Source organism: Chaetodon auriga, chromosome 12, assembly GCF_051107435.1.
Source record: "Chaetodon auriga isolate fChaAug3 chromosome 12, fChaAug3.hap1, whole genome shotgun sequence".
Lineage (NCBI taxonomy): Eukaryota > Metazoa > Chordata > Actinopteri > Chaetodontiformes > Chaetodontidae > Chaetodon > Chaetodon auriga.
Genome location: NC_135085.1, coordinates 13,957,381 through 13,974,704, shown reverse-complemented (window position 1 = coordinate 13,974,704; position 17,324 = coordinate 13,957,381).

The following is a 17,324-nucleotide window of genomic DNA, read 5'->3' as shown; positions in this document are numbered from 1 at the left end:
TGATCACCTTTTGTATGTACCATATTTGGGGGAAAATGGGACAAAAATAAAGTTTATTGAAAACAAACAAATTGCAGTTATTGTTGCATTTCTGTTAATCTTCTGTTTTCTCGATAGACTGGAGAAGAGGAATTAATTGATTTTTCAAAATCGGTATCTGGTGTACACCTGATTACAGCATTCACATGCCTCTTGGGTATCTAAAATTAGGTGCATAATTGTATCTCTTTTGAAACAAGCTTAAACTTGTCATTCACATCCTCTTTAAGACATCTGGCAGTGACTGTAAAACTCTACAGCCACACTGAAAATGAAAGGAGTGGACATTATGCAGATGACATTCTTCTGTTTTTAGGAAGCTGGCATAATCTGAACCTGGTTTCATTGGTTAAAATCACACTAATTAAAACTCATCCCCTGATTTCTGCATCCTCTACTCTGTCTTGGTAAGTATCTTGACCCTTAACTGCAAGGAAAATTAGTCTACTATCTATTCAACCTAGTAGAAAGCCTTGGAAAACAGTTTAAAAAGTGACAGTGCCAGCCCAAAATGGCTACCTTGGTATGCCTTATAAAAGACCCTTACCAGGGCATGCCCTGATTGTTCAGCCAGAGGCTGACTCACATACCTTGGCTCAGGTCTCAGTGTGGACTCTTGGTCCTGTTTCTCCTCTTTTACTGAAGCTTGTTGAGTGGTAGCAAACACAGCATCGCTGAGAAAGCCACAAACATTTCTATGGTTCATCATGTCACTGCGGCAGACAACAATGCACACTGCTAGCCACCCATAACTGATCATTTATACATACAAGACTGGCCATACATCTTTGTCAGAATTGCAATAGATGAAGGTCTACTGTGGTTTTGGAACTGCAAAGGAAAAATATATGCACATCTCAATTTTATGTCTGATATGTTGGGAAGAACTCACATTCCGATGAAGGTGTATTGTCAAAATGTTCTGGCTAACCTTAATTATGATGCATCAACCTGGTGTGTGAAGACACTACAAAAAGGTGAAATTAAATCACATTGCTGCCACAAACATGCGTAAAATGACTCAACTCTGCACAATGTAGCTGGGGTGTTCCTCTTTTTGCAGATCCTGTGCTCTTCTTGTTGGGGTCTGTCCTAAAAGGAGTCTGCCATTTCCTTCTCTGAAAAATTCATGTTCAAGGCAACCATTGTCAGCCAGTGTAATAATGTTTCATGTAACACAGTTGAGTCTTAAATCTACTAGCTGTTCTTTACAAATTGAAGCTTCTAATCCTTGTTCTTGTTGCCCTGCAGCCCTGAGCAGCAACATCACTGACACCCTCTAGTCAGTTCGCCACCTGGCACCAGTAACTTCATTATCTGAACAGAGTAGGTAGTCTAAAGCATACAAATCTCTCATTATAGCTTTAGTATAGACATGAAAGCAGTTCTTCTTGTCCTGTAAGATGCAGTCGTGCAGCTCACTGCCGTCAGTGCAGCCCAGTGTTACTTCATGTAGGTGGGAGCCTGGCACACAAGGTCACAGCATCATCAAACACAACACAGTAGATTTGAGAGTAGACATATAACAAAATTAGGTCCTGATGTTTAAAGCATTAAATAGCATGTGTTCAAGAATGCATGAGAACAGATTAAGACTGAGAAACGCACGAGGTGATCTGGGTGAAAACAGTTTTGCTATCTGTCTAAATCTGCATACAGTATCAGTTGAGAGGCTCCATCTTCAGATAGGGAGAAAATAGTTGGAAGGTATGACGTCAATAAGAGACTCACACGTTTCAAACTTGTCAGACTAGTTATATCATCAGTGCAAGAAAGGGGCACATTTTTTCTATTCATGGTAATAGTTTCCATAGCTATGAATATCTTGCAGTGCAGACAGAGGATTAGTACACATTCAACTGCAGGTAGTTGGTAAAATTGCCTGATGTTGACTTGGCTGCGATGGGAAGAAAAGCTGTTAAAAACCTTACAGTACTGCTGTGCAAGTGTGCTGAAAGGAAAGGTTATTATAAACCAGCAGGGCTTTCTATCATTGGTTTTAGTGTCAGGCAGAATTCAGGGGGGGGTGGGAAGTGTGAAATATGAGAAAACAAACCCATGACACATGGAATACCAATGTACGGGTATGGACAGATGTGTGATCTCACGTATGTGCATACAGAATATGTGCAGACATAAATGCACGTGCACATAAACAAGATTGACTCATATACGTATCAGTAACCAGCAGATAACACTGGTTTTCACGGCTAATGCACAAAGGCTCCCTGGCTCCCTGCCACACTCTCAGCTGTTGTTATGATGCAGCAGTGCTCTTTTCAACCATGAACAAAGTCAGAGAGGCGATGAGAGCCAATGCAGCCTTGTTAGTGGGTTGTTTTGTGTTGTGTGAGTGTGTTTGTGTGTATACAAAAGAAAACGGCCTGCAGATAGGCAGGACTCACTTGGCAGCTGCTCTGTGCAACCCCATAGAGACAGATAGATAGATAGATAGAGAGAGAGAGAGAGTGAAATGTCATCAAACTCCCCTCCTGATTGCACACTTGAAACTAGGGCAGCAGCAAGATATCACAAGGCTGCTTTGCTGTGACTCTGAAGCCAAAATGTGCTGATTTCACATCTTTAATTGCAGCGTGAGATGCTCACTCAGCCAGTTACCTCAGAGGTGTAAACGAGTATCTCCACTGTCAAATTCTTTCTGGATTCTATACAGTACTACACTGCACACGGTATGCCTGTCTGCACTGCAAATCTAGTATGAAAGAAATGCACTGTGGATCAATAACACACTCATACCATGTACCTGCTTTTGTTTGGTCTCATCTGGTTGAATGTTGAGAATGAAATTAATTGTTTAAGCACATCTTGTGGTTAAATAGAGGGTTGTGTTTTGGTGTAACATAATCTTATTTGAGCCCAACTGTTTTCAGCTTGCACGAATGAGCAGAGAGGCGTGAAATGTCATTATCAATTCCAAATGTATGTTGAAGTCGCATGCGCTTGAACTCACATGCGCTGTGTGGAAGATATGCAAGCAGTGACACAAGCAGATACAGAAGGAGATGTGCTGATTTGTGCCCAAGTTGGGCAGAGAGATATGGAGGAACATGTCAGTGTTACAGACAGCCATGAGCTTTTATCTCTTCCTAAGTTACTGATGCTATCTGCTCACACAGGCAGGTGCAAATACAGGAGGGAAGCTTGCTGACTATATTTCTTTTACTGCTGTTCTTCAGAGCTGCGGCCCTCAGGATGTGGTCCAAAGATGCTCAAAATCAAGCAAAAGAAAAAAGTCAGTGTAGTTGATATTTTTTTTAGGAAAGTTCATGTGATTTCTCCAATGATGCTTGAGTTGTACTTTTGTAGCTGCTGTTTATTGTTCTCATCTCAAGTATTACTGAGATCTTGGACCATTGCTACAACAGAGTCCAACTATGGGACTATAAACACAATTGGTCCCTGAACTGAACACTGAACTGATCCTTTAACAAGAGAGAGCTATCGACTATCGAGTATTAATTACTTATGACTGAATCTGTGCCATAAGTTTCCCTTTTACTTCTTCCCTTTTACAGCATGAAGTAATGCATTAGCAATGCAAAACATATTCAGTTTATGAAAGCGCTTATGTTTGTTGAACGGCATCTGGTTGTCCTTTTCCAGGAAAGCTCCACAGATTCACAGGAAGCCATGTGTTTTATGGTTCCTCCAACAACAGCAGTTTGTTTGGAATAAATAGAAGATCTCAGTGGAAGCACGGAGCGGAGACAACGGAGAAGAGCACAAAAACTGCACCTCAAACATGTCACAGCGTGGTGTCTCTGAATGTGTTTCATGGGAAATGCAGGGCAGAAATATTATGAGTGTCTTACAGTTTACTACTTTAATAGTAATGTTTATTTGAAATGTGCTTTGGTAAAGCTCAGATTATGAAAACAAAACAAAAAACATACTGAAAAATGGTTCAAATCAAACATTTTTAAGTGGAACGAGGAACAGTGCGTCCTTGCTGAGAGTCTGGGATGCATCCTGGAAATATACTGCATCACCTCCACAGCAGTATCAGTAAGCTGTTCAGACACTGCACAGCAATTTCAGCATGAAATCATTTAATCAACAGCACTGTACACCTACTGTACCTAAATGGCAATGTGCCAGCTCCCTTCAGCAGTTTGACTGCTTTCTCAGCCCCTTCAGCAAAGTCATCTTCCTTCTTTCCCTTCCATTTTGTTCGTACAATAAGATAAGATAAGACTTCATGAATTATTATTTATCATTCTCGTACACTCGCCAAATGATGATGAATGGGTGATCAATTAATAGAGAGAGAGATTAAAATCCAGTTTTCCCAATCTGTGTATCTAAATGAGGTCACTTTGTCCTTGGAGAGAGATTGTGCAGCATATGGGAGAGACATGTCAGAACATGTCTGGATGCAGTCTCCGTCATAGATCCTTTTGTTGCAGGACTAATCTAAGAAATGTTTGTTGAAATTCATGAGTTCGTTAATGTTAAAGTGAACTGACAGATTTTTCATCATTACATTCTGAACTCGTTATACATGCGGATAATTACTGTAATGAAAAGTTCCCGAAGATGCAAGAGGCACCCGTCCTTTCTTCAGTGCTGTTAATTAGGTGTCAAAGGGAAGGAGAGAAGCCTGTTAGCAGATGTTACACAAAGTACTTTCAACGCTTGCGGAGTGTGTGTGTGTGTGTGTGTGTGTGTGTGTGAGAAAGAAATGCTCACGCGCTATTCTCACATTAACGTCCTGCCGTAAGTGGAGCGTTAGCCAAATTCACATTTATACGATGATAATTCCCCCAGCATGTGATATGACATCATGTTTTCATGGTGAGGTCACCCACCCACTCCCAAAAGTGAAAGGATTTCCTGTGGAAAGACACACCTGTAATGTCAAGGCCAGAAAAAAAAAAAAAAACCTGGGGATCCACTGACACTGAAATAACCCGCTGTCATGGTTTGAGCCATGGAAAGTAATTACCGATATATATTCTCTGTAATTACCTGTAAGTTTATTTACAATCCTGTGTCTTCAGTTCTTATCACGACTTGGATGAAAGACATGACAAACTACACGTTCTTCCAGGAACAAAGATGTAAACAAGCAAAGGCATCCAAAGCAGTTCGCTTGATACTGGCTGTGTGTTCAGAACAAACCTTAAAAACGAAAGAAAGCACGACTGTGACCTTTCCTCTGTTTCACAGTTCCTCCTTGCGGCACCAACAACATCATATCTCTTCACTGTGTTTACAGTTGTGCACAAAAGAGTTCTCTCTGCTCCTATTGGTCAACGTTTTGGCACATGTTGTCAAAGGAGAAGTCCCAGATTCAGGGGCAGTTGACACTTGCCCAAAGGATCAGTTGTCGCACCCCGACACCCCTTTTTTGTCCCTGAAGCCCGACATTTGTTGGGTCTGGCTATTATCAGGGTGATATCATGTAGTCTGAGCCCAGCGTTATGAATCCTCTCCCCTGTCTTGAATGGCGACTAAGAACAGCAGCACCCATCAGCATAAAGATCTGTGTGAACTTGCGTTTGGAGTTGCTGCCTCTTCATATTTCACTCTAAAGCTCGTCTCAAACTGTTCAACAACTCACTGTCCTTCATCACTCTCCACTAATGTGTGTGGGATTTCCTCAAACTGCTTCAATTAAAATAATTTAGAGCTAAAAGCTAAATGATAGTTTTGTGATCCAGCTGTTGAGTTCGATGTGTGGGTAAGTAGGTGTGTGTGTGTGTGTGTGTCTTTTTTTAAATCAGTTACAAAGAGCAGTTGCTAAAGGAAATGTTGAAGTGATTACATTCCTGTGAAGACTGCTCACTTTGTGGCATTGTTTTTTCCCCTCATATTTACAGGAAAAAAGAAAAGACTCATTACTGCTGCGATCCATAAAAGCTTTGAAGACGGGAATGTGAGGCCGGGCCGAGTGGGTGGCAGGGAGAAGGAGTCCAGGGAGGAGACATCCTTCCCTTTCTCCGAGCCTTGGCCACTTCTTTTTCTGGCTCTGATGTGTGTGAGCGTGTGTTTGTGTTGGCTGCGGCCTATCCTTCATGCGGGATCCTGCTGCTGATGTCACATTCCTGCCTGTTAAGGCCACAACGAGTGCATCACACACACTTAAGTACGTCACACACCAGTCCTACAGGAAACGTGTGTTTCCTTTTACGATTCTCCCTCTGTTTCCCATTAAAAGCACAAAGGAGAATGTCATCCACTCGGTTGCTGCCAGACTGAACTTTTCTCTCCATGTTTCAGGGAATCAGTCAGAGCCACAGTGATTCACAGAAGGGTTGGGCCATTTATTGACTCGTTTTTAAGAAAGTCAATCTGGCCAAAAGCTTGAAGCTTTAAGATGTAGCTTAAAGCCTTTGTCACACTTGCTCTCTGAACAAAGAGAACGAGTTACTTTACAGATCTGGACAGACGACATGTCTCTCTCTCTCTGTTCAGTGGCATTGATGGTCCCCCTCATATGCTTCATGAGCTGCTGTCAATAAGGAGAGTTGATTCAACAACTTTTAGACATTTGCTGCTTATTTGCTGAAACTGTAAACTGTACTTAAATATACACTTGATGGCTGCATGATGTAATGTCTGAAGGCCAAATCTGAATCTGCATGTCCCAAGAAGTCCGCATCCTTACCAGCAGATGATTCATGCAGAGGACATGAAAACAAAGGAGCAGCATTGTTCAGGGTAGAGCTAGCTTAGCTGCAGCATTACAGTGCCGTAATAAAAATGTCATTTTTATGTTGCTTATTCTAATGGAACTCTTAAGTGATTTGGATGCTTACTACACAAAACCTTACCTGGACAAGCTACACAGTGTTGATGGGTTTGGTAAATGCAGTGTTATCTAACACAGGTTTGGCTGGTTGAGTGTAAACTTCCTCAAACCAAGTAAAGTGAGCCCGAGGTGCTATTGTTACTGTAAACTCTGAAATGTTTAGCCGTTTCACTAACCTTTTAACAGAGGTGAAGGTACACACTCATGTTAGGATACTAAGGTAGAAAACCATTTATGTTTATCCTTCAAACTGACCATATTTTTCATATTTGAACCTCAACAGAATGATGCACCAGCACTTCAATAGAAATTATTTAAATTATATTTAGATTAAATTATTTACATAAATTATGGGGTATTTCCACTTGCACTAATGATCTTTGCTCCCACTCCGCACATTTCTATCAATTTCGTAGACTTATGCTTTTGTGTTTTTAGTTTTGGAAAGGCTTAAAAAGATACCCTTGGCTATCTCTCCATGTGCACTGTTTCAACGTGTGTCAGCTCCAAAGCTTCACAGGCCTGCTGTGCCTTGTCAGGGTTGTTAAGCTGTGATTGGGCAGTCATTGTATGGGGGCGGGGTTTAGCAAATGGTCAGTTGTGGCTGTTTGCCTATTCAGTCATTTTAGTCTTCTGTAGATTTCCTATTGCTATTCCAAGATATTCTATATGCAGGTGGAGGCCTTTGAAATCTATTAAAACACATATCCTGTATCTGGTGTTTTTATGCAGCGCTTTTCTTCTTTGGTGATTCAGCTGGGCTCATTATTCATCCTCACTAATGATCAGCCACAATATCTCCCGCTGTGACAACAGAACATGAAACAGCACTAAAACCAAAAGTCAATGCATCAGGAAGTCAAACATCTGGAGGGAGACAGATGAGGGGAGAGAGAGGAAGAAATCAGCCAGACATCTAACTGCTGCGGGACAATTTTGCCTAATTAGTAACTTCTGTTTTCTCAAGAGCTTTCTTTCTCCCCGGTCCCTTCAGCGTGTGTGCGAATGTATTTATGTGTGTGCATGTGTGTGTGTGTGAGGCCATTGTAATGGTCTTTCCTCATACGAATTCCTGCCAAGGCCACAAGCCAAGGCCTGTGTGAGTGTGTGCAGCGAGGCCAACGCTCGTTTCCTCACAGGAATAAGCGTTTCTTAGTCATTTGCATTGGTTTCATCAGACCCTTTCCCTTCCCACGACTCAGTGTTCAGACCTGGTGCATCCTAATGCATTGTTCAGACCTGCAATTTCTTTTCCCAGTTCGATTTATTATGTTTATGGCTTTCCCATCCACCTCTGTAACACAGAAAATTATCCTCCGGAGGCATCATCTGTTCACACAAAAAAATAATCCCAACTCTTTCACAGCATCTCAGGTGTCACCCACAACCTGTTTCCTTCTGTTTTTCCCATTTTAAATCTTATTTCTTACGAGTGTTCTTTTCAGAAACTTCGGTTTAATGGTTTTTTTACCACAAGAAAGTATCATAAGCCCCTAAAAGCACCACTTAGATACAAGGACACCCTAAAAAATGCAGGTTAAGAAATCTAAAAACTTGACTTTATATATGTTTTACGAAGCAAATTCAACATGTAGGCCTCCAGGATACTCACACAATGTGTTTCTACATTAAAGGGGCTCCAGATCTTAACCCTTCTAAAACCCCAGCCATACCATGTGCTTCCTCCTCCTGCTGCCTTCGAAATGTCAGTAAATCATAACTCATCACATCTTCGCTTAAAGTGGTTGGCCACCCTGATTCACCACTTCTGCAATTTTCACAGATTTAATTTTGGGTCTGAGCTGTGCTTTGAAGTCATTTCAAAACATGTAAATTACAGCCATCATTTAACAGTTATTTGGAGATAAGGGGCACAGATCACAGTCAAACCCATTTTAAGTCACTGAAACACTCATAAATGTTACATGCTTTTTATTGCACATATGAGCTTGCAGAAACACCAGAACATGGCACAGCTGCCAGTGACTATACAGTCAGAACAGATTTTAAAAACATGCGCATGACTTGTGTAAAGCAGTTTGAATGAAACAGTCTAGTGGTAACAGATTGCAAACAGTCAACCTACAGCAGTGTAGCTCTTTGATATCTGATACAAGGGTGCTGCTAATGACAACATAACTGTCCAGATGGCTTGCAGCCCTTTGAGCACGGAGCCAAGTCAAAACTGTGACTGTCCCTCACTTTTCAGAGTATGTGTGTGTGGGTGCACGTGGACATGCACTTGGTAGAGACACACACACACACAATACTCATGCATACATGTAGAAACAGAAAGAAAAACTATTTATAGAGTTGAAAAGTCATGGGGGTCTACAGTGAGTGCGTTGTACTTCGTGGAAAGATCAGCTATGATTATCTGACATCCGGTGGTACACATGCACACACCCCCACACTGACATATACACACACACACACACACACACACACACACACACACCTTCCTGTTTGTCAGGTTCAGAGGAAGCCAGACGCAGTGCCCACGCAACAACAAACTTGTGAGACCGAGCAAAATAAGAACACGTCCATAGTACAGTGTGTTTTTTCCATCAGTTATGAACATCAAAGATGCAATAAGTTGCATCTGGAGAATTTCAGTTGACTTCTGTTGGAATATCAGCATCACACAAGTGTGACTCCACCACCAGTTTCACCGCCGATGATCTCTGAGTTAGCACATCTTCTTGTGAAAGATCCACAAATATGTGGAAAGTATTGCAAATCGATCTATTCTCATCCAGTCTCTCTATCCTGACATCGGTGAGTCAGAGGTGCGTGCAACTTTCTGGTGACACATTGTTTTTCATACTTGGCTGCTGCACCACATGAGAAGTGACGTTGTAAGATGTAAATACTGTATGGCGGTTTTCGATGCAAATGTCTGCTCGGAAAAAAGGTGTTTGAGGGTTTTTTTTTAAACACTAACTGCTAATTGATTACTTTTGACCAGACAACTGTGAATCAGCAAGGATGCAAATGCTTCTTGTTCCTGTTCTACTTCTTCTCATTATACTTACTTTCAATTGTCACTGGACTATTATTTTTTCAATTCACTGCCATAGCCCTGGACTCATCATTTGGGGGGGATTATGATAATTTTGGACAGCGGTGCGTGTTGCCTGTTGTAGCATAGCAATTTCTTCTGTTAAATTTTCATATGAATATTTTGAGCATATTTGAATATTGGACGGGATGTGTGTCCTCCATGCATTTTATAATTATGGCTTCTTCAGTTAGCTCCCTGTGAGACAGCCTTTTTTCATCCTTTTGGAAACAGCATGTCCACACCCTTGAATGATGTGGAGACACCTTGTGCGAGAGACCGTTAATCCACTAAAGTCTTTTCTAGGAAGGGACTCTGCTGACAGGACAGAAATGCACAGAGCCTGGAAACAGATGGCCAGAAGACAGTGATGCAGAGGATGTAGAGAGGCTCCAGATTATGTTTTCTAAAGGGATTTTATGGGCCTTGCACTATAAACTGATGATTAATTCATCTGTATAGGCAAGTTAAATTGATCATCGGGAATGAGCTCAAGTAAGAATCATCCTTTTCAAAAGCAGCATCATCATCTCAAAGGGACAGTTTGTAGTTGTGCTTCATCCCGATAATAACTGCTTTATTGTTTTCGGTGCATTTGCTCAGTCATCAAGCGTCGTCACCACCACCATAATTGCTGTCCTGAAAGTGAAGTGTTAGCACATACGAAGCACAAGCAAGCCCTCAGACCACACTGTGGTCAACAGCATGTGATAGGAAGCATGATGGGACAGACGAACTCATCCCCCGGCTGAATGAGATCATTGAGAACGGACAGAACGGCAGCTCCTCCACTCATATGACAGCTGATGGCGGTCAGCAGCCAGGTCAACCGGTCACATGACAGACACCAAAACTGAAAACATGAATGAGCAAAGTCATCAGAGGACCAGCGAGGCAGTCGCTTCGTCTGCATTAACATGATTTCCTCCAGAGATAACCATCATCATGATCACACTAGAAACATTAAGGTCATCCTGAAGAGTTTTATTTTCATCTCAGAGCAACATGTAATCTATTCAATTAATGACACATTTGACCTCCTGCAAGGAGAAAAGAGATGCTGCGTCATTTTAGAGTTTGCCCTTAAAACCCAGAGACAATATCTTGACCAGAAGCTGCTGTTCAGTTTCCACATCGCGTCTCCACTGTGCTGCCCCACTTTTAACAAGTAATCTTTCAAATATGTAATAACCTGTTGCTCAGTCAGCTGATTCAGTAGGATGCATGACTGTTATTAGTTCAGCTAATAAGATAGCTTCATTTAAGCTTTTTTTTCTTCATCAGCTGATTTTCATCAGTCGCTGTATCAATGGGTCTGCTGACATGAGCTCAGTAGCTGTTACAGTTTTGACCCATGAAACTTTTAGGATTTATTGTCCATGTTGGCTTATACAGCATTAAAGCTTTTTTTTCCTTGATCGACAAGGTAACAAAAAAAAAAAGAACCTTTGTACTTCATTTAGCTGAGCTCAGTATAGAATTTCCCATGTGATTCTTGTGTGAAATTCATGCATGTGATGATCATGTGGTGCAATCACATGAATAATTTAAATAATAATTTGCTGTGTTCTTTGCTGGTTGAACACTGTTATGACGATGAGCTGCAGAGAGCTGTATTCAAGGATCTTAACATGTATGTAGGACAAGTTTTAACTTGAAATTTGTGGGTTTAGAATATTAATTTTAACAAAATGTGTAAAGTGTGCAACACATAAAAATGAATAGGACTTTTATAGAATTACCTAAAAGAATCTCAATTGTAATCTCTGTATGGGCATAATTAGTCCTTTGATCCGGCAGCTCACAAGTCAAGATTTAGGCACAGCCTCTTTCAGCTAAATGTTTCTACTTTTCACTGAGAAGTGTGTTTGTAAGCCTCAAGACAAGCCCTTTTTTCTTTTCATCACACAGTTTCTGAAGGCTACTTTCTCTGTTTGACAATCAAGACACTGAAAAGCCTCCTACTACAGTTATGTTTGAGCTCCAGTCCGTCTGTTGTAGAATAAGAGCTTGTTGTAGGACAAGGCACCCTGGGCCCTCTCACACGTCTCAATGGGACACTTTGTGTTGTGTCCATTTCTACGTGGGAGTTGTCTGAACCCCCACCCCCAAGAGGATTTATTAGCTCCTAATTCAAAGTCAAGACTTGGTAGAAAAATACAACTGGCAAGAGAGGAAAAGATCTCAACGCTGTGAAACAATTCTGCTAATTAAAGAGAGGAATTAAAGAGGAAAGATCACAGATAAGATGTGAGATGATTTGCCGAGACATGTGCATGGTGTTTTCATTCTAGTCTTTCGTTCCCTGTTTCTCTTCCCCTCTCTCTTCTCTTTCACCGTTTCTCTTTCTGCTCTCCGCAAACCCAAACAAACATTAGCGCTGAGGAGAGATTCCAGACCAGGCCGACTGATAAGAGGGGAATTCCCACGCCGTGGATCATTTGACACACATATGCTCACACACACGCACTCGCACAAAGAGCCAAGTTCCTCTGTGACACATGGTTCAGCTCAGATGAAAAGCTCATGTTAAGACTCAAAGATTTATTTCGGTATTAGCTTTAATTTTTGGAAAGATCAAGGGAGCATGTTTGATTTACAACATGGGAAGTACCTGCAATGTGATTCCCCCTATGCACACAGGTAGTTAAAGAAAGAAAGAAAAAGTAGACTTGTTTATGAGAAAGAACTTCTGCTGATAAAATCCCCATTGTTCTGTGAATTTACATAGAATCATATATGGGGCGATAACTCTCTTTTCTACTTAAAGGTGAACCAACATGTTTTATGTATGTGAACACGGCTCAGCAGTGGATGTCATGATACACAGCGCTCATGGTGCCTGTTTCAAAACCATGTGACAGTATGAGCAGACTGGAGGCAGACAGGACAGCATACTGCTTTACTGTCTACGAATAAAAGCCCAAGGCAAGCTGACAACAATGCACATAAAGAGATAAGAAGAATTTAATCTAATCCAGGAGGAATGAGGGGAAAACCCACAACCTGACTGACTGGAAGCAAACCCAGCGAGCTGTTATAATGGGATTATTGTGCTATATTTCAAGCTGTCCCGCGCCAACAGCTAGATTACTTGTATGACTTTGTTTACTACAAGAGAGGTCTTGGACCCCGTGAGCCCCTCGAGCTGAAACCACGATCAATGATTTTTCTGTTCACTGCGCATTTTGGAGGTCGTTCCGAGCTTGTTGGAGAAACAGGACACTGTAGACGGTGGCGGAAGACAGGACTTTTGGAGCGCTGTCTCCAAACTGTACACTGCAATGTTTTCTACTTTCACACAATAAACACAGAACATGTGATTTTCGTGTTAATTGCTGTTCATTTGAAATGAGTAATAAGTAATTGATTGGAATCTTCAAGTCTCTTGCCCAACGAGTCATAAAGCCAGCAAGGTGGTAGCTCACATTAGCCACCATAAGCTGCCGGTTATGCTAGGCTGAGTTGAGTGTTTGCAACAAGCTCATGACTGTGCATTTTGATAGCACTGTTGTTAGCAAGAAGATGGATGAGGAACCAATTGTTAAGTGTTCTGGAGCAAGAAAATGGTGACTTTACTCTGCAGCCTAATGAAAGCACAACTAAAACTGATAATCGTTCCAAGGATCAATATCCCATGACCATCATACAGCTGTAGCCTGGAAACATGGAGAAAACGAAAAGCATAGATGTTTTTTAATGTTAATTGATTAAAATGCATTTTGTCCAACAGCTGAAGGCCCTTTTGTCCCTCGCCTTTTTCATTTCTGTAACTGACTTGACTTTATTTTTGAAAGCACCAATGAAACGGGGAAATTCTGCGAGGAGGAACCAGATAAGTCACTTTGTCATTTAATAATATGGTAAACACTTGTCACATTAAAAAGTGAGTGTGGAGGAGGAACAACAATAGTTTCTTTTAGTCAGCAAAACACCCAGCTACCCACCTCTGGATCTCCCCACTCTGCTTTTCAGAACGGCCTTTGATGTCTTTCAATAAACGGGAGGGGGGGGCTGTCCCACGGGTGCCACCTTCATCAGAACAACCCACTGTGTGTATTCATAATCAATCTTTCAATAAGGGGATCCTAGAAAACCTCACGTCTTAACCGTGTGTGCGTGTGTGTATGTGGAGGTGTGTGTGTTGGCGGGTGGGTGAAACTGAAGTGAGAAGTGAAGTGCTTTATCTTCAACGAACCAAAGGTTTCTCTGCTTGACGTTGCGGGGATTACCTCTCTTCCTGTAAAGTTTGCAGGATTTACCAACGTGCATTTCCCCGATCAAACAAAACAGTGAGCCGGAGGGATAAATACGACAAAATCGTGGTAGGAAACAACATTTAAAAGACAGGTAGCACCACCACATCACTTATCTGAATGTCAGACTAAAATGCACTTGACTGTAATTGCTGAAGTTGGGAGAGTTCTGTTTTATGATGGCTGACAGATAAGCCTGGTATTTATTGCTTTAAACGCCTGCTGATGTTGCCTGCTCATGAAACTTTATTATTATGTTTTCATCTACTCCGACCTACTCTCACACACGTCGAGCGAAAGGTCCAAATGTTCATGTAGATACCACTTCTGTTTCTTGAGCTTTTTCGCTTATGTGTGCTGCAACACACTCTTCATTTATATCGCGACCTTTCTCAGATTACAGAGATTCCAGGGAATGAGAAAAGAGGGAAGCGAAAGGGCAGTCGGTGGGTGAAAGAAAACTGAGTTGGTTACACAGTAAAACCATGAAAAATTTAAGGGAAGTCTGAATGTCATCACATCCAAATTGGCTCCCCGGCTTAAAATCCGCAAAGACCGAAATCACAATATTCTCAATAAACCACCACCACAAACATTCCAAAACAGTAATTGTTTCATGCTTTATTTTGTTCACACACTTTTACTTACGTGAATCAGAGAAGCCTTTTTTTTAACTCTTTGAGACAGACAGAAAGAGGGAAAAATCCTACGAACCGACCCTGACCACAAGTCTTGTGGCTTCATGTATCTACTTGCGCCAGTTTCACACCAACTTTAGCACATATAAGCAGGTTTATTTTAATGCTGGTAAACCCCTAAAAATAGCAATCGACTTCTTTCCCATTGCCAGTAGCTATGTTTTCTTTTCTGCTTTTTTTTTTTTTTTTCTGGTGTGTCACGTTCAACATCATGAAAGTGGCGGAGAGCAAGAAACAGCATGATGATGATGATGAGATGGAAATGGTGTATAATGAATTGACAATTCTGTCTGATATCAGGCAATATTTAGAAAGACCTGCTGATACTTTACAACTTAGCCTACTCAGGCTTATAGCCACTCACAGTATCCCCTGGTTTATTAAACTTGTGGATGGCACCAAAAGAATAATTTCATCACCCCTCTGTTGAGGCACCAAGCGCACAACCCAGGATTGAATGCCGAATGTTCCCTTTCCCACTGAACACAGAAGTCAGATGTTAGTGGGTGTTAGAGGGGGTTTTTGTCCACTGTGAAAGAGGCTTAAGATAGAGTTCTGTTTTCACCAGTATTAGATATGAATTCGTCAGAAAAGTACCCGCACCCAAGAGTCAGAGCTCCCTCAGTGCAGGATACTCAAAAACGACTTTTTCACATGAACTGTGGGCAAAAATGTTTCAGGCCGTTCTGAACAAACACGCTCAACCATTGTAGGCCGTCAGTCAGCATGGAGAGGGGTAAGATGCAGTGGGGGGGGGGGGGGGGGGGGGGCTCTGATTCCGGTGTATTGCTCGATTGTATTCATCTCCAGCACCCAAAGTTTTGTGGATCTGCATACAACTACTGCTGCCACTTCCCCAGTAACAACACACACACACACACACACACACACACACACACACACACACACACACAATGGATTATATAATTATTAGCACATTTTTGTTCACACACTACTGAAAGACAGTGTCATGGTAACGGCTTTGGTGAGATGAAAACGGAGCGGATCATCAGAATAATTCCCACCTACTTGTATTCGTCATACTTCAATAAACATGTTAATTATTGTCCTTTATTGTTGGTTCACAAGGCTTGATATTTACAGCCACATAGATATAGCTCTCTCTCTATTAAAGTGCTATAGATTAACCCTGCAGCCCTGAGTGCAGCTTTGGACAGAGTTCAGCTCGGGGAGTCTGTATCAGTCTGTGTCAAGCTCTGAAATGTTCTTTCTCTCTCCTGCAAGCAGTCAGCACTCCCACTCTGAGAGGCTGCAGAAAGTCCAAGCTCCTCTTTGCTGGGACGAAGCTTAGTCCTGCATGAAAGGCTTATGTATTCTTTTGTGAATATTTTGGCAAGTCGCGAACGTTCGTATGCATCTTGAATATTCATCAGTTTTCAGTAGATGTTGCCATCAATTGCTCTGTTCACACCAGAGCAGCAGTTAAAAGTGACTCCTTAGGAATTTACGGCTCCATATAGTGTCAACTCAGCCTATCTTAATCACACACGTGTATAAATCACACCCGAGGTCTTCACTCATGCGGTATGATTTCACACATTACACACACACACACACACACACGCTGTGTTCCTCTGAGTGTGAGTCTGACATCGAGACAGAGATCGCAGACAGATACAGACTCTGACAAAGGCGCATGAAACGCCTAAGATTGGTCATGTCACTCCAAAAGATTTGCATACGTGTGCCTACACATGCAACTGCTGGCTCAGTTTTTATCATGTAACACACAGATTCTTGCACATGCCCTCAGACATGCTCACATACACGTATAACTGACATATCTCATCATACCATCAACTGTCTTGTCCGGCCTGGATTCCACATTGTGACGCGTTGTGTCGCACTTTTATCTTGAACCATTTTTCATTAAGTGACGTTCAAGTTGCACACACAGTGACAACAGCGTGAGCAATGTGAGGTGTGACAATATAAACGACCCTTTCAAAAAACAAAAGATTAGGGAACGCTAACGTGGCCCCTGAGTGAAAGTAATAATTTGTAGTTATTTGTGGATCCAGATGTCACGTTGGCTCTGAATCACAGCCAGCATGAGCAATTGGTCTGTTGTGCTGACAGCTGCTAAAGAAACAATTGACCAATCAGAGCTTAGTGGAAGGGTTTAAGAATGGGGTGTCATCTTTATACATGGCAAACTATCTGTCTAGCCACATTAATGAAAACTAGTGACAAAAAAGATGACAAGAGTGGAGCAGATGCACCCAGTTATAGAGCAGATATAGCAACTCTTAAACTGACATATTCCTTTGCTCAGTGCTCAAAGTCAAATATGACAGGCTCATCCGTTTTGGCCAGAAGTCTTCGAAAGTCAGCCTCAACTTTAGATTTAGTAACACTGTAAATGTCCAGTCATTCTATATCTTTCCAATGAAACTCTCGCTGTGCAGCCCCCGTGTCACAACTAAAATATCTGTGCTGCTTGACTCCATGCAGTTAAGGGCAAGTGTGACATT